The sequence below is a fragment of the Chlorocebus sabaeus genome, chromosome 21, assembly GCF_047675955.1.
Source record: "Chlorocebus sabaeus isolate Y175 chromosome 21, mChlSab1.0.hap1, whole genome shotgun sequence".
Lineage (NCBI taxonomy): Eukaryota > Metazoa > Chordata > Mammalia > Primates > Cercopithecidae > Chlorocebus > Chlorocebus sabaeus.
In genome coordinates, this window is record NC_132924.1 from 75,362,429 (window position 1) to 75,380,930 (window position 18,502).

At 43.1% G+C, this 18,502-nt stretch overlaps 1 long non-coding RNA gene across 3 annotated transcripts in view; it reads left to right on the top strand.

The window, feature by feature from the left end:
- The window catches only part of LOC119626228 (uncharacterized), a 38,070-nt gene extending 25,432 nt beyond the window's left edge, over nt 1–12,638 (top strand). For all 3 annotated transcript variants that reach the window (XR_005242389.2, XR_012090382.1, XR_012090381.1), the window contains 2 exons: nt 7,862–8,000; nt 9,517–12,638. This is a non-coding gene — a long non-coding RNA (uncharacterized lncRNA). The remainder of the gene's footprint in view (nt 1–7,861; nt 8,001–9,516) is intronic.
- Nucleotides 12,639–18,502: the final 5,864 nt, after the last annotated feature.

The window sequence follows — 18,502 nt, forward strand, 5'->3', positions numbered from 1 at the left end:
GGTGTGAGCCACTGGGCCCAAGGCTTGTTTTTCTTTTTCTGAAACAGTCTTACTCTGTTGCCCAGGCTGGAGTGCAGTGGCATGATCAGAGCTCACTGCGGCCATGACTTCCCGGGCTCAAGCGTCCTCCCTTCTGAGCCTCCTTAGTAGCTGGAACTACAGGTGCTCACCATTACACCAGACTAATTTTTTTAATTTTTAATTTTTGTAGAGATGGGGTCTCACTATGTTGCCCAGGGTAGTCTCAAACTCATGGGCTCAAGTGATTCTCCTGCCTCCGCCTCCCCAAGTGCTGGGATTATAGGCATGAGCCACCATGATGCCTAGCCTTAAGTGAATATTTAACAAAATGACTTTGTAGTATTATTTTCTTCATGTACCAATAAAATTGTTGTGGGGTGTTTCCCCCCCCCCAAATTTGAGTACATCCATGGAAATACATCACTGAGATAAGCATCATCCATTCTTTGTGACAATGTGGAAGAAAGATTAAGAAACTGCCCTTTAGTACTCTCAGGATCTTTGGGGATAGTTCAGAAATCACTAACCGTTACTAGAAATTTGATTGGGTTTTTTGGGGATAATCCAAAAATCATCAAGTATTGATGGAACTTTATCATTCTAAACTTCTTAGAGACTTAAAATTATTTCTTGGAAACTTAAAATTCACGCTAATGCTGGAATGCCACTAGCATCCATGAACATATCATTTTAAGTAAGAGGTGGTATATTCTACTCTCCTCTTCAGTTCAGGCCATTGTGATAATGTGCTTATAGATGTGGTAATGCCTCCTCTTGGTACCAAAGGCACATTCATTAGCTTTGTCAAAATAAATGATACCAGTGATACTGATTTCTTGCACTCTCAGTGACGTAACAGGATTTCAATGAAACAGTCCCTTTAGTTTTTACTCTTTTATCACAGCCCCCTAAAATTACAACCCACTTAAATTTGAACTCTGGTGTGAATCTGTATGAGCTATTATGGGTGAGACCCTCAGAATTATCCTTTCAGACCCTCAGAATTATCCTTTCGCTGAGACACTGGTTTAGTCAGAGATCATTCTTCATGGGTTTTGCATTTCTGCACGTCTGGCGAGTGAAGCACTGACTGCCCTTCATTCAGGACTCTCACTTCAGGGATGTTTGTAGAGCAGTCTTAGAGGCTAGGAATAAGGTTTTCCAGAGCGAAGGGCAAGCAAGTTTATTGCCATTATAAAAGATTCCGGCTCCTGAAGCTGAAGGTTCCTCTTCTATAATACAGCCCACTGCAAGGGCAGATGCCATCTGGCCTTCTTTGCCTCTCCCTGTGGAAATGGGGACTTTGCAAACTAATGCCAAAAACAAACCACAAAACGGATACTCTGGCTATTACTATTGCTATTGCTGTAAGAAACTCTTCATTCTGGCTCAGGACTATGATGTCTTCTGCCAGCATCCATGTGCCAGGCGAACTTTTTAGCTTGTAAGTTGGGTGAAATCTGAGATTGTTTACAGTTTTTCACATTGCCTCAAACCAAATGCACAAGCTGTGACTCCCAAAAGGCTATCTTGTCCCTTATGTGAATATATTCTCAGGTGGACTAACTCCACCAGTGTTCCAGATGGACGCCCCCGTGGCTGAGTCCTAGAGGGAACAGAGCTTAGACTCAAATCAGGACCCCTGCTACACAACTCTGCCAGTGTAAATTACTGTCATCATCCAAAGGCAGACTTCTCACTGTGCTCATTATGATGCCTATGTTATAAGTAAGGAGGCCCTCCCCCTGGAAATATACTCGGCCTCTATCCTGCAGCTTTGTATCCCATGGCTCCCATGAAGTCTTCTTCAGTTATTCCACCTGTGTTAGATCTTTTTCAGTTGCATAGAACAGAAACTCAGCTTATAATTAAAGATTAAACACTGGCTAATGACCAAACACTAAAGTGTTGAACACATTCATTACTTGGTTTGCTTATCCTTTTATTCTCACAGCTAATTCCCTTGAGATACATACATACATATATATACACACACACACACACACACACACACACACACACACTGACTGGCTGGGCATGGTGGCTCACACCTGTAATCCAGCACTTTGGGAGGCCGAGGCAGGTGGATCACTTGAGATCAGGAGTTCAAGACCAGCCTGGCCAACCTGGTGAAACCCTGTCTTTACTAGAAATACCAAAAAATGGCTGGGCACGGTGTCTCACGCCTGTAATCCCAGCACTTTGGGAGGCCAAGGTGGGCAGATCACAAGGTCAGGAGATCAAGACCACCCTGGCCAACATAGTGAAACCCTGTCTCTACTAAAAATACAAAAATTAACTGGGCATGGTGGCTCATGCCTGTAATCCCAGCACTCGGGAGGCTGAGGAAGGAGAATCGCTTGAACCAGGGAGTTAGAGGTTGCAGTGAGCCAAGATCATGCCACTGCACTCCAGCCTGGTGACAGAGCAAGACTGTCTCAAAAAATAAAAATAAAAAAAAGAAATACGGCCTGGTGAGGTGGCTCATACCTGTAATCCCAGCACTTTGGGAGGCCGAGGCGGGCAGATCACCTGAGGTCGGGAGTTCAAGACCAGCCTGACCGACATGGAGAAACCCCATCTCTACTAAAAGCACAAAATTAGCCAGGCGTGGTGGTGCATACCTGTAATCCCAGCTAGTTGGGAGGCTGAGGCAGGAGAATCACTTGAACCTGGGAGGAGGTTGCAGTGAGTTGAAATCACACCACTGCACTCCAGCCTGGGCAACAGAGTGAGATTCTGTCTCAAAAAATAAAAATAAAATAAATAAATAAAAGTGCTGACTGAGTTTATTTCCTGGTTTAAAATGGAAACTTATAAAGTTCAGGCATAAATGTAAAATGAAAACATCTTTTTACTAATAACCCTAATGGCATTCTTGTCAGTAGGATTAAGAACGTTAGCCTGTAACAGAAGGAGCCTAAGAGCCTATTTACATTTCTGGAGCTAAAGGCAATGCACCCCAGAGACCCATTTTATCCCCTTCATTTTCTTCTTACCAGAAGAGCAACTCAGGATCCTTGCTTCTACACATTCCTGAGCATTTTCTTCTCCATATCTTTTTTCCAAAAGATGTCCTTTCCTGCTTACACAGAAAGGTGGAGAAAAAAAAGTCAAAGGATACAATTTCCACTTTCTTTTACCCATGCTATGTGCCCAATTATGTCTCCCCAAAGATTCACATATTGAAATCCGTAAATACCTCAGAATGGGAGTGTATTTGGACATAGGATATTTAGAGAGGTAATTAGAGTAAAATGAGGTCATTAGAGTGGGCCTCCTTTTTCCCTTTTAATAATAGATTCCCTGGCTGGGCACAGGGAATCGCTTGAACCAAGGAGGCAAAGGTTGCAGTGCGCCGAGATCCTGCCATTGCACTCCAGCCTGGGCGACAAGAACAAAATTCCATCTCAAAAATAAAAATAAAAATAAATAATAGATCCCCTCTCCACTCAAAATGATGGGTGGGCACATGGCTTCCTAGCTGGAGACATTTCCCAACTTCCCTTGCAAATCAGTGTGGCCATTTGAACTAGGTTTTGGTTAATGAAATGTGAGTGGAAGTAATCAGGATTCTTCTGCTTTAATGGCCTCAAGAATGAACTTGCCTACTCTCCACACATTGCCTTACTCAGGGCTGGAATGTGGACAAGGTACTGATGAGCTACTTCAACCCCATGTGGTTGAAGACAACTGCTTGTTACTCAGATACGGAATCTACATGCAGAGGCAAGTAGACACACGGCCAGCTGGGTCCCTGGATGAACTCTTGTCTATCTTCACAACTGTTACAGGGGAGAAATAAACATTTCTTATTTAAAACAATGCTATTACAGCAAATTAGCCTAAACATTAACTAATACAGCCAGCAGTAAATGAGTACTTTTGTGTCAGGCAGTGTATTCAGCTTCTATATAGATTATCTGTTTTAACCCTCACAACAGCCCTGTGATCTCGATTCTGCTATTAACCCTGTTCTATCAATGAAGAAATTGAGGCACAAAGTGGCTCAAGTAATTTGACCAAGATAATGCAGCTAGCAGATGGTGGAGCTAGGAAGTATACTTAGGCAGTTGACTTCAAAAACTACTTTTTAGAAAACACTTATACACTGTCGGTGGAAATGTAAATTACCAAAACCTCTATGGCAAACAGTTTGGAGATTTCTCAAATAACTAAAAATAGAACTTCCATTTGATTGAGCAATCCCATTAGTGGGTATCTATCCAAAGGAAAAGCAATCACTGTATAAAAAAGAAAAAAATGATACTTGCACTCATATGTTTATCACAGCACTATGCACAATAGCAAAGATATGGAATCAACCTGAGTGTTGTCCATCAACAAATGATGGGATACAGAAAATGTGATATGTGTGTGTACATACATACATACATATACATATATACACACACACACACACACACACATATATATATATATATTTTTTTTTTTTGAGACAAAGTCTGGCTCTATCACCCAGGGTAGAGTGCAGTGGCATGATCTCGGCTCGCTGGAACCTCTGCCTCCTGGACTCAAGCCATCCTCCCACCTCAGTCTTCCGAGTGGCTGGAACTACACGCACAGGCCACCACACCCGGCTACTTTTTGTATTTTTTGTAGAAACAAGGTTTCAGGCCAAGTGCAGTGGCTCACCACATGTAATCCTAGTGCTTTGGGAGGCCAAGGCAAGCGGATCACCTGAGGTCAGGAGCTGGAGACCACCCTGGCCAACATGGTGAAAGCCTGTCTCTACTAAAAATATAAAAATTAGCTGGGTGTGGTGGTGTGCGCCTGTAGTCCCAGCTACTTGGGAGGCTGAAGCAGGAGATTCACTTGAACCCAGGAGGCGGAGGTTGCAGTGAGCCGAGATTGTGCCACTGCACTCCAGCCTGGAGTGACAGTGAGACTCCATGTCAAAAAAAAAAAAAAAAATTAGAAAAGAGTTTTTGCCATGTTGCCCAGGCTGTTCTCAAAATCATGAGCTGCAGCAATCTGCCTGCCTCAGCCTCCTAAAGTGCTGGGATCATAGTCCTGAGTCACCAAACCTAGCCTGGCGTGTGTGTGTGTGTGTGTGTGTGTGTATACACATGTATATATATGTATATGTATATATGTATGTGTATATATACACATATATATGTGTGTGTGTGTGTATATATATATCCTGCCTCAGCCTCCCGAGTACCTGGAATTATAGGCACACGCCATCACTCTCTGCTAATTTTGTATTTTTAGTAGAAACGGGGTTTCTCCATGTTGGCCAGGCTTGTCTCGAACTCCCAACCTCAGGTGATCCACCCACCTCAGCCTCCCAAAGTGTTGGGATTACAGGCATGAGCCACCACACCTGGCCCATACATACATATATATATTATAGTGGAATACTATTTAGCCATAAAAAATGAAATCGTATCTTTTGTAGCAACATGGGTGGAACTGGAGGCCACTGTCTTAAATGAAACAACTCAGAAACAGAAAGTCAAATACCACATGTTCTCACTTATACATGGGAGCTAAATAATGTGTACACATGGACATAGAGTGTGGACCAATAGACACTGGAGACTAGGAAGGGTGGGTGGGTGGGAGGGGTAGAGGAGTGAAAAATTATTTAATGGGTACAATATACATTATTTTGGTGATGGTTACACTAAAAGCCCAGACCTCATCACTACAATATATTCACATCACAAAACTGCACTTGTATCCCTTACATTTATACCAAAAAGCAATCTTTTACTGGTTAGCTTTAGTATATCCCCTGAGAGAATTTGAGATGCTTTGCAGGGGCTAAAAATAGAGGCATTCCTGTTCTACCAATCAATTTTGTTCAGTTTCCTGTCTAGTACCTGCATAAGAAAAATGAATTTTTAAAATTATTGGTGATTTTAATGTATTTATCTTTTGCATTATAAAACCCTACTCTGGAAGATACTCTTTAGACATTCCAGATATTGGAATTTTATGTACAGTAAAATTTCCAAAATAATTTTGGAGACTAACATGGACTTACTTTCTTCTTTCTTCCCCTTCCTTCCTTCCTTCCTTCCTTCCTTCCTTCCTTCCTTCCTCCCTCCCTCCCTCCCTTCCTTCCTTCCTTCCTTCCTTTTCTTTTTCTTTCCTTCTTTCTTTCTTTCTCTCTCCTTCCTGGCTCTCTCCCTCCTTCCTCTCTCTCTCCTTTTTTCCTGTCTCCTTCCTTCCTCTCTCTCCTTCCTTCCCCTTCCTTCCTTTTCTTTCTTTTCTTTCTTGACAGAGTCTTACTCTGTCACCTAGGTGGAAGTACAGTGGTGCAATCTCGGCTCGCTTCCCAGGCTCAAGTGATTCTCATGCCTCAGCCGCCCGACTACCTGGGACTACAGGCATGCATCACCATGCCTGGATAATTTTTGTATTTTTCAGTAGAGACAGGGTTTCACCATGTTGGTCAGGCTGGTCTCGAACTCCTGATCTCAGGTGCTAGGATTATAGGCATGAGCCACCGCGCCTGGCCTAACATGGAGTTTTTTTAACTTTTTTTGGTCAAGGTGAGTCCCTTGAAATGTTAAAAACGTATTCATTCCCATCATTCACAAAAAGGACATTTTAACTCCAAGATAAATAGGAGAGTCAAAGACTGGACCAAAAAAGGAATATATTATAATTAAACGGGATAAATTTTTCTTCCACTGTTTGGTGCTTGAAATCTATCACCTTCCAGCCAGTGGAAGTGAGCCTCTGATGATGAAAAGGGTATTTTCTCTAAGTTTACTTTAACAACAGTCATCATTGGGCCATTTAAAATTCTTGGCAGGAGTTGGGCACAGTGCCTCATTCCTGTAAATCCCAGCATTTTGGGAGGCCGAGATGGGTGGATCACGAGGTCAGGAGTTCAAGACCAGCCTGGCCAACATGGTGAAACCCCATCTCTACAAATACAAAAATTAGCTGGGGGCAGTGGTGTGCGCCTGTAGTCCCAGCTACTCAGGAGGCTGAGGCAGGAGAACTACTTGAACCTGGGAAGCAGAGGTTGCAGTGGGCCGAGATCACACCCATTGCACTCCAGCCTGGGTGACAGAGTGAGAATCCGTCTTAAAAAAAAAAATTCTTGGCAGGGCCTGGTGTCTACAAATCATACATTTCTTTAATGTGAAGGCAGCACTACCTGTAGCAGGATATTGCTTCACACATCTAACCTCTTGTAGTTTATTTCACTAAACTGAATTTTACAACATGGAAATAGTATGTACCTTATTTCCTCACATACTTCCATCTCATAAAATTTCTCCTAGAACCTCTTTTGAGTATCAAATAAAAGGTGACTTTTATGGTTTTAAAGTCTCTCTGTTCTCCCTCTCCCAGCTCCCCACCTAGATAGGCTGCCATTATGATCGCTGACAGGAAAACTGTTAGATTTAAAATTACTGTTTATGTTATTGTCTGTGCAGGAACATTAAAAAAATAATTTGTGTCTCATTCTGCTGTAGAGACAAAAATACTTTTTTTTTGTTTTTTGAGATGGAGTTTTGCTTGTTGCCCAGACTGGAGTGCAGTGTTGAGATCTCAGCTCACTGCAACCTCCACCTTGCAGGTTCAAGCGATTCTCCTGCCTCTGCCTCTCGAGTAGCTGGGATTACAGGTGCCCGCCACTAAGCCCAGATAATTTTCTTGTAATTTTTAGTAGAGACGGGGTTTCAACATGTTGACCAGGCTAGTCTCAAACTCCTGACCTTGAATGATCTGCCCTCCTCTCGTTCCCAAAGTGCTGTGATTACAGGCATGAGCCACCACACCTGGCTGACAAAAATATTTTTAAAAATTCTCCTAATGGCTGTTTTGTTTTGTTTGTTTTTTGTTTTAGGATCTTGCTCTGTCACCCAGGCTGGAGTACAGCTGCACCATCACTGCTCACTGTAGCCTCAACCTGGTGGGCTCAAGTGATCCTCCCACTTCAGCCTCCTGAGTAACAGGGGACTACAGACATGCACCACCATGACCGGGTAATTTTTAAATTTTTTGTAGAGACTGGGGTTTTATTTATTTATTTATTTTTGAGAAGTCATCCAGGCTGGACTGCAGTGGCATGATCTCGGCTCACAGAACCTCTGCCTCCCAGATTCAAGAGATTCTACTTCCTCAGTCTCCCAAGTAGCAGGGACTATAGGCGCCCATCACCACGCCCGGCTAATTTTTCTTTTTTGGTTGTTGTTGTTTTTTGAGACAGAGTTTTGCTCTGTCTCCCAGGCTGGAGTGCAATGGCGCGATCTCCGCTCACTGCAACCCCGGCCTCCCGGGTTCAAGCAATTCTTGTGCCTCAGCCTTCTGAGTAGCTGGGATTACAGGTGCGTGCCACCACGTCCAGCTAAGTTTTGTATTTTTAGTAGAGACAGAGTTTCACCATGTTGGATAGGCTGGTCTCGAACTCCTGACCTCACATGATCTGCCTGCTTTGGCCTCCCAAAGTGCTGGGATCATAGATGTGAGCCACTGCACTCTGTCTTCCCTCCCCGCCCCAGAGTCTCACTCTGTCACCCAGGCTGGAGTGCACTGGTGCAATCTCAGCTCACTGCAACCTCTGCCTCCTGGATTCAAGTGATTCTCCTGCCTCAGCCTCCCAAGTAGCTGGGATTACAGGTGCATGCCACCACACCCAGCTAATTTTTGTATTTTTAGTAGAGACAGCGTTTCACCATGTTGGCCAGGCTGGTCTCAAAGTCCTGACCTCAGGTAATCCACCTGCCTCAGCCTTCCAAAGTGCTGGGATTACAGATGTTAGCACAGCCCCTGATTGCTGTTTGAGATATATGTTAGTTTGGTTAATTTGTGCTGGATATGGAGATGCTCTTCTAGGCCAGAGAAGTATTAAAGAAAATGATCACCTTAAAAAGCTAATACAAAGGCTGGGTGCAGTGGCTCATGCCTGTGATCCCAGTATTTGGGAGGCTGTGGTGGGAGGATTACAGGAGCCTAGGAGTTTGAGACCTTCCTGGGCAACAAAGCAAGACCCCATTTCTACAAAAAATAAAAAAAATAGTAGCTGGGCACAGTGGTGTGCACCTATAGTCCCAGCTACTTGAGAACCCGAGGTGGGAGGATCACTTGATCCCAGGAGTTGGAGGCTGTAGTGAGTCATGATGTCCCACTGCACTCTTATCTGAATGACAGAGCTAGACTCTGTCTCAAAAAAAAGGTCCAGTGCGGTGGCTCACGCCTATAATCCCAGCATTTTGGGAGGCTGAGGTGGGCGGATCACCTGAGGTCAGGAGTTTGAGACCAGCCTGGCCAATATGGTAAAACCCCATTTCTACTAAAAATACAAAAAAATTAGCTGGGTGTGGTGGGTGCCTATAATCCCAGCTACTTGGGAGACTGAGGCAGGAGAACTGCTTGAACCCAGGAGGCGGAGGGTGCAGTGAGCTGAGATGGTGCCACTGCCCTCCAGCCTAGGAGACAGAGCAAGAAAAAAAAAAAAAGAAAAGTTAATTAAAAAATTGCATTGTACTTGAATTTCCTCAGGTATCACCAGTCTGTGGGTAAAAAAGGAGAGTAACATTAACGATTCAAGGCCGGGTGCAGCGGCTCAAGCCTGTAATCCCAACACTTTGGGAGGATGAGGCGGGGAGATCGAGACCATCCTGGCTAACACGGTGAAACCCCATCTCCACTAAAAAATACAAAAAATTAACCAGGCGAGGTGGCGGGCGCCTGTAGTCCCAGCTACTCGGGAGGCTGAGGCAGGAGGATGGTGTGAACTTGGGAGGCGGAGCTTGCAGTGAGACGAGATTGCGCCACTGTACTCCAGCCTGGGCGACCCAGCAAGACGCTGTCTCAAAAAAAAAAAAAAAGATTCAGATTCCACTGGCTCTTGTTCCCATGGATTCACAGAAGAAGTTCAGCCCAATTTCAAAACTTCACATTTGCTTCTGGGAAGCCCATTCTGGAAAGTTTCCTATGGCCCCCGCCAGAAGGCAGCGCTACTTCGCCCAGCAACACAAGTCTCTGCAGCACCTGCCCCGGCAGCGCCAGTTGAGCCCCCGAAGCTGGGAAGGCTTAAGCTGATTCCTCTGCTGCACGTAGCTAAAAATGGTCATTTCTGTAGTTGCAGCTACAGATCTACGATAATCAATCTATATCCATATTTTATGGGGGTTTTTTGAGGCAAAGTCTTGCTCTGTGTCCCAGGCTGGAGTGCAGTGGCATGATCATCATTCACTTGTAGCCTTGACCTCCCTGGCTCAGGTGATCCTGCCACCTCAGCCTTCCAAGTAGCTGAGACCACAGGCATGTACCACTAAGCATGGCTAATTTTTCAATTTTTATTTTTTGTAGAGACAAGGTCTCCCTGGGTTTCCCAAACTGGTCTTGAATTCCTGGGCTCAAGCAATCCTCCTGTCCCGGCATCCTGAAGTGTTGGGACTACATACCTGAGCCACTGCGCCCAGCCCTTTTTGTTTTTGTTTTGTAAAGGTAACTTCCCAGTGGAATCCTGAAGATTTCTTCATGTTTTTGGAAAAATGAGCTACATTTGAAATTGTTTTCCTCTTTGGAATTTAATGGTATTCATTACATTACATAGCTATGCTGAGCTCTATTACACTAAAAAGTAGGCTAATTGTCTTAACTTTGATAGTAATGACATTAAATGTGTGAAGATTATATTTGGAATAAAGCACTTGGATTCATTCGTTTCTTCAGTAAATATTTATTGAGCACTAGTATGTTCCAGGGAGTGTCTGTCTACATTCTGGGGACAAGTGATAACAAAATCCCTGTCCTCGTGGTGAGTTAACAATCAACAAACTAACAAACATTTAATTTATGTCATCAACTCATTTCCACAAAGATAATAACATCTTGACTTCAAGTTTTCTGAGTTTCTGGTCTAAAGAATTGTGACCTTCAAGAGCTCAAATCATTTGTTGGGGAGAGAGGCCAGTGACACATTTTTTCCTTTACAATGAAAGTACCTGTAAAAAGAGGAAGAGAAACTCTGAGGGTAAAGATAAAAAACGCTGAAATCTTCTTTCTGGATTTCAGATACAGTCTCTCACCCTAATTGATGCAATTTACACACCATGCGTCTCCTTCCCTAGGACCTTCTCCAGTTCTTGGGGACTACAGATGAACTTACTTTTAATACATTTTATGGCATTTGGAGGCCCTCCAGTGGACAAATACTATACCTGAAAAAAATCCTTTTGTATGCTAAAGTGTTCAGGTGTGAAGTGTACTCATGTTTGCAACTTACTTTGAAATACATATTTTAAAAGATGGAGTAATGGATGAATAGTGATGCATAGATCATTAGATGTCATAAAAATAACAATGTTAGTTGTAGAATCTAGATGATGAGTATATTATGACTCACTGTATAATTCTTTCAACTTTTCTGTTTGAACATTTGATAATAAAATATTGAATAAAAATCTCTTTGCTAAAGATTAATGCCTTTAGTTCACATTATTGAAAATTTTGCTGAGATAACATGTAAATTACCTTCAAAAATCATCTTAAAAATTGTCTTAATAAACATGGATTTTTTTTTTTTTTAATTTTTGAGACAAGGTCTTACTCTGTCACCCAGGCTGGAATGCAGTGGTATGATCATGGCTCACTGCAGCCTTGACCTTCCAAGCTCAAGAGATCCTCCCATCTCAGCCCTCCGAGTAGCTAGGACTACAGACTAATTAAAAAATTAACCCAGCTACTTAAAAAAAAAAATTTTTTTTGAGTTGGAGTCTTGCTCTGTTGCCCAGGCTAGAGTGGAGTGCAGTGGTGTGATCTTGGCTCACTGCAACCTCTACCTCCTGGGTTCAAGCAATTCTCCTGCCTCAGCCTCCCTAGTAGCTGGGATTAGAGATGTGTGCCACCACACCTGGCTAACTTTATTTTCTGTAAAGATGGGGTTTTGGCATGTTGGCCAAGCTGCCCTCGAACTCCTGACCTCAAGTGATCCACCTGCGTCAGCCTCCCAGAGTGCTGGGATTCCAGGCATGAGCCACTGCACCAAGCCTTAAAAATGTTTTCGTAGAGACGAGGTATCACTATCTTGCCCAGGCTGGTCTTGAACTCCTGGGCTCAAGCAATCCTCTTGCCCCAGACTCCCAAAGTGCTGGGATTACAGGTATGAGTCACTGCACCCTGCCTGGATTAATTTTTAAATGCCTGAAAAACACTTATTTTTAGAAAGTTTAGACAATGTAAATGTGAAATAGCTCTATGAATTCTTTGTTTGAAAAAAGGCTTATCTTCCTGGAATATCTGTTTTATGAACTCAGGCAATTGTTAACAAGTTAACTGAATTTACTTTGCTTTTTACATTAGAGAGGCAATCGTTTGAGAATTATTGACAATAATTTTTCTTAGGGAGATGCATTGGTCTGGGTTCAATGCAGAGGCAAAATCTACCCTTAGCTGGTGTAAGCCAAAAGGGACTTACTGCATGGTATATTATAAAATTTGTCAGGTTAAAGAAACAGCATATAAGGACTTTGGGAGGCCGAGGTGGGCAGATCACAAGGTCAGGAGTTTCAGACCAGCCTGGCCAATGTGGTGAAACCCTGTCTCTACTAAAAATACAAAAATTAGACAGGAGTGGTGGCAGGCACCTGTAGTCCCAGCTACCCAGGAGGCTGAGGCAGGAGAATCACTTTAACACAGGAGGCAGAGGTTGCAGTGAGCCAAGATTGCGACACTGCACTCCTGCCTGGGTGGCAAAGTGAGACTCCATCTCAAAAAAAAAAAAGAAATAGTGTATAGGCTGAGCTTCAGGAGTGACTCACAAATCTACTCTATAGACCTGGGCTGTCAAAACATGCTGTTGATGTCAGGATCCGGAAGCCAGCCCTACAGCTGCTAGTTCCAGAGCCACGTTGCCTTTCCTATAAAACACTCCATCAAGAAAGATGCCTCATAATCTGTCTCTCTGCCACTCAATTATGAATTCTTCACTATATGCAAGTGCTTCTAGCAGCGGTTAGTTGGTTTGAGATAGGGTCTCATTTTGTTGCTCAGGCTGGACTGCATGGCACAATCGTGACTCCCTGCAGCCTTGACCTTCTGGGCTCAAGTGATTACCTTGCCTCAGCCTCCTGATTGGCTGGGGCTACAGGTGCATGCCACCACGTCTCACTAGTGTGTGTTTTTTTTTTTTTTTCAGAGATGGAATCTCGCTATGTTGCCCAGGCTGGTCTCGAACTCCTGGGTTCAAGTGATTCTCCCACCTCAGCTGCCCAAAGTGTTGGAATTTAAAATTTATGTAACAGCCCGAAAAGGGTACCCTTCTTCACTCTGACTGACTGCCACTTCCATTCAGACAATTTCTTTGTAAGTTATGTGCATCTGGGTCTACCTGTAAGCAGAAAATCGGGTTAGGCCCTCAAGGAGCTTGCAAGTGAATGTGGAAGACATATTTTATAAACAGCTAATTTTAAATGATGTGGAAAAACTGAATAGAATACAAGAGCCAAGGAAGCTTGATGGAGAAAGTAGATAATTCTGCCAGAGATCAAGGGAGTGATACATGGAGAAGTAGAAAGACTTTATAAACAAAGTAAACTTGGTGGACTTTGAAAGGTATGTCACTCTACTTTTGCTTTTGGGGAAAGTGGTCAGGGTGGGGCCAAGGAGCAAAGCATAGAGTTGGAAAATTCCAAGGTTTATTTGGGGGCTAAATTTCTGGTTGAAGGTTAGGGTGGAGGAGGAGTGGGAGTGGCAGATAAGGCTAGAAAGCTTGGAGTCACATAATAGATGTCAAATGCTAAGGCCTCTCTGCTCTCATGGTTACTTTCCCGGGAAGAATTACTTAAATAGGGCTGTGACTTGAATATATAATATCACCTAACTCCAGTCCCACCTCCTCTCCCACATCCTTCATCTAGTATAGAGGGAACAAACCTTCCCTTCATTGTAACCTAGGACAAGTTACTTAACTTCTCTCCGTAACTTGATATCCAAATATATAAATGGAGACTGAAGACAGTGCCTATATCGTTAGTTAAATAATTTACTTAAAACAGTATGTGGACACAGTGAGCACCATATGAACGCTTGTAAGTTGGAGGCAGTAGATATAGCATTGCCTATCAGAAATTCTCAAATAATTGTTTAGAGACATTTAAATAAAAAGGAGGCTGGGCACAGTGGCTCACGCCTGTAATCCCAGCACTTTGGGATACCGAGGTGGGCAGATTATTTGAGGTCAGGAGTTTGAGACCAGCCTGGCGAACATGGTGAAATCCCATCTCTACTAAAAACAAAAAAAAAAAAATAGAAAATATGACCCGCGCATGGAGGCACGTGCCTGTAATCCCAGCTACTCGGGAGACTGAGACAAGAGAATAGCTTGAACCCAAGAGGCGGAGGTTGCAGTAAGCCGAGATTGGGTCACTGCACGCCAGCCTGGGTGACAGAGTAAGACCCTGTCTCGAAAATATGAAAAAGAAAAAAAAAAGGATTTTTAGACTTGTGCTAACTCCCAGTCATGGGCTTAAGACTTTCACAATAAAAATCACTACGTGTATATATCATTCTAGCCTTAAAAAACGTAATTGCTAAAAGGACTATTAGAATGCCTTTCTATTTTACAGTCTGGGTAAATGCTTTCCCAGATTTAGGAGCTTCTTAGAGAGTTTTATCAAACATGCAGGCACATTTCTGATTATTTAAGGCTTAAGACTTAGGAAATTATTTGGCTTTTAGCTACAGCCTTTTGACGTTTTCACTGTTCATTACCAGTATCGTGCTGTGGAAAGGAAAAGAGAAGGGACACAAGGTGATTTTATACACACAAACAGTGGAAAAGTGATAGTGGATAGGAAAAAAGTAGAATCTACATGAAATATTTGTAGATTTAATTTATATTCTGTTCTCCATTATTGTAATTGTTTGTGTCATACATTGCTGCATAATAAACTACCGTAGACTGGGTGCAGTGGCTCATGCCTGTAATCCTAGCACATTGGGAGGGTGACATGGGAACACTGCTTGAGGCCAGGAGTTCAAGACCGACCTGGGCAACATAGCAAGACCCCATCTCTACATGTGAAAAAATAAAAAATAAATTAGAAACCTACTACAAAACATAACTTTAGAAGAACACTTAATGATTTCTCACCGTTCTGCATGAGGGCACTGCTATATGACTTTCTTCCATGTGATGTGGGCTGGGACTTGTTGGGAATCTCTCCACATGGTCTCTCATCAGTTCATGGCTTAGCCTGAGCTTCTTTACATGCCACAGTACCCCAAGAGACTGAAGCAGGAGGTCTCTTAAGGTCTAGACCCAGAATCAGCCCAGAAACACATCTGCTCATTTTATTGGTTAAAGCAAGGCACAAGGCCAGCCCAAATACTAGGGCTGGGAAAACAAACACTACCTTGACGAGAGGAGCTGCAAAATACTGTGGCTATGAAAATCAGCATACCTTAGTAGCTGACCAAGTTGACTGTAAAATTAAATTGGACAAAATTGGTAAAAATTCCAGATTCTGACTTCTGCCAGACATTTACCCCATTTTGCATTTATCCCATTTGCAGATCTGCAGATTAGGAAGTAGACAGAAACAGTAAGAAAAAACACGTGGATAACCTTAATCAGTTTTCGTTTGTGTGTGTGTGTGTGTGCATGTGCGTGTGTAGAAACAGGTTCTTGCTAGGATGTCCAGGTTGGAGTGCGGTGGCTATTCACAGGTGATATGACAGCACACTGTGGCCTCAAATTTCTGGGCTCAAACAATCCTCCCACTTAAGGCCTCCTCAGTAGTGGGGACGATAGGCACATGCCACTGCACCCAGCTTCAAGACTTTTTTTTTTGAGACGGAGTGTCGCTCCGTCACCCAGGCTGAAGTGCAATGGCACGATCTCGTCTCACTGCAACCTCTGCCTCTTGGGTTCAAGCAATTCTCTTGCCTCAGCCTCCCAAGTAGCTGGGATTACAGGGGTCTGCCACCACGCCCAGATAATATTTGTATATTTAGTAGAGACAGAATTTCACCATGTTGGCCAGGCTGATCTTCAACTTCAACTTCTGATTTCAGGTGATCCACCCACCTCAGCCTGCCGAAGTGCTGGGATTACAGGTGTTAGTCATAATGCCTGGCGAACTCATAGGCTTTAAAACATATGTCTTGGGAGCTGGGTGCGGTGGCTCACGCCTGTAATCCCAGCACTTTGGGAGGCCGAGGCAGGTGGATCACGAGGTTAAGAGATCGAGACCATCCAGGCTAACATGGTGAAACCCCATCTCTACTAAAAATGCAAAAAAAAAAAAAAAAAAAAAAAGATTAGCTGGGCCCACTGGTGGTGCGTGCCTGTAGTCCCAGCTACTCAGGAGGCTGAGGCAGGAGAATTGCTTGAACCCAGGAGGCAGAGGTTGCAGTGAGCTGAGATTGCACCACTGCACTCCAGCCTGGCCACAGAGTCTCGTCTTAAAAAATATATATATATAAATGTGTGTGTGTGTGTGTGTGTGTGTGTGTGTGTCTTGGGCTCATGCCTGTAATCCTGGCACTTTGGGAGGCTGAGGCGGGTATATCACTGGAGGTGAGGAGTTGGAGACCAGCCTGGCCAACATGATGAAACCCTGTCTCTACTAAAAATACAAAAATTAGCTGGGTGTCGTGTCGGGCGCCTGTACTCCCAGCTACTTGGGAGGCTGAGACAGGAAAATCGCTTGAACCTGGGAGGTGGCGGTTGCAGAGACCCCAGATCATGCCACTGCACTCCAGTATGGGCGCCAGAGCAAGACTCTGCCTCAATAAATAAATAAATTAATTAAATTAAATAAATAAAGCCTATCAGTGACCTTTGACTTAACTAGCCCCTTTTTCAACTGAGTTAACTAGTACATACATTTCTTATCCATTAAAGCCTATATTCCTATCTTCTCTGAAATCTAGAGGCATATAACAGGGTCAGTAGTTAAGAGTGAGGATTTTAGAATAGGAGCTAGATTTAAATTGTGGCTTTGTACTACTTTGTGTGAGTTTATATACATTATCTAAAGTCTGTATTTTTCAGATTCATTCATAAGACAGTCTACCTCACAAGGTTTTTGTGAAGACTGAATAAATATGTGTACAGAGATTAGCAGAGTGTCTGGCACACGGAAAGCATCCAACAAGGTCAATGATTTTTATTTGCTAGGCCTCAGTCTGCAGGAACATATACTGAAGCTTTAAGATTTGCTCAAGCCTCTTGCAAAATGGTCTATGGGGCATCTGGCAGTAGGGCCTTCATATACACTCCCAAACACTGAAGCCACCCAAACAAACTTTTGTACTTAGCTCTCTGAATTTGGAGTGACTTTTCTAAATTTTTGACCCATGAATTTCCTCTTGGTTTGCTTTGCTGCCCCCTTCTGGTGGAATGGCAGAAGAGTTAGATGACATTCCAATCCCTACTGTCACTCAAACTGCTAAAAGCTATCGATATTTTGAATCCTTAGTCAAAGAATCCAACTCGCAAAAATCTCTGGCCTTACATTCAAGTGAATTCAAATGAAAATAAAGTTTAAATGTAAAACTTCTATCCATGAATTTAAATTTATTTCTATTACATGGAAAGTGATACTGGTAGGTAAAATAATTATTAGTTATTAAAATGGATTACTCATTTTAGATTGAAAAGATTTAAGAATATTTTGCTGTTCTGAATGGCCACAGAAAATTCCCTATAAACTGCATTTCAATTTTCTGAAACAGTGAAATGTGTACATATAGAGTCTTAATTTTAAAAAACTTTTTTCCTAGGCTGGGCACAGTGGCTCATGGCTGTAATCCCAGCACTCTGGGAGGCCAAGGCGGATGGATCACGAGGTCAGGAGTTTGAGACCAGCCTGTCCAACACAGTGAAATCCCGTCTCTACTAAAAATACAAAAATTAGTTGGGTGTGGTGGCATACACTTGTAGTCTCAACTACTCCGGAGGCTGAGGCAGGAGAATCGCTTGAACCCGGGAGGCAGAGGTTGCAGTGAGCCGAGATCATACCACTGCACTCCAGCCTGGGCCAACAGAACAAGACTGCATCTCAAAAAAACAAACAAACAAAAAACCAACCAACCAAACACAAAAAACCCTTTTTTTCCTAACATTAATATCAGCTAATCTCTACATCTTCCAAACTGTAAGACCTATGTATTATCCTGGTATTCAAAAATTTTAGCATAGAAACTCCATGCAAAATGTACTTCCTTCAAATACAATGAGAAAGGTAAATACTTAGCCTAATACAGAAAATTATTGAAATCACTTAAACAATTTTCACATTGTTTTAGAAGATATTGTAAATATACTAGGCCAGGCATGGTGGCTCATGCCTGTAATCCCAGCAATTTGGGAAGCCAAGGCAGGAGGATCGCTTCAGCCCAGTAGTTCAGTCTGGGCAACATGGTGAAACCCCATCTCTACTGAAAAACACAAAAATTAGCTGGGTATGGTGGCAAGTGCCTGTGGTCCCAGCTACTTGGGAAGCTGAGGTGGGAGGACTGCTTGAGCCTGGAA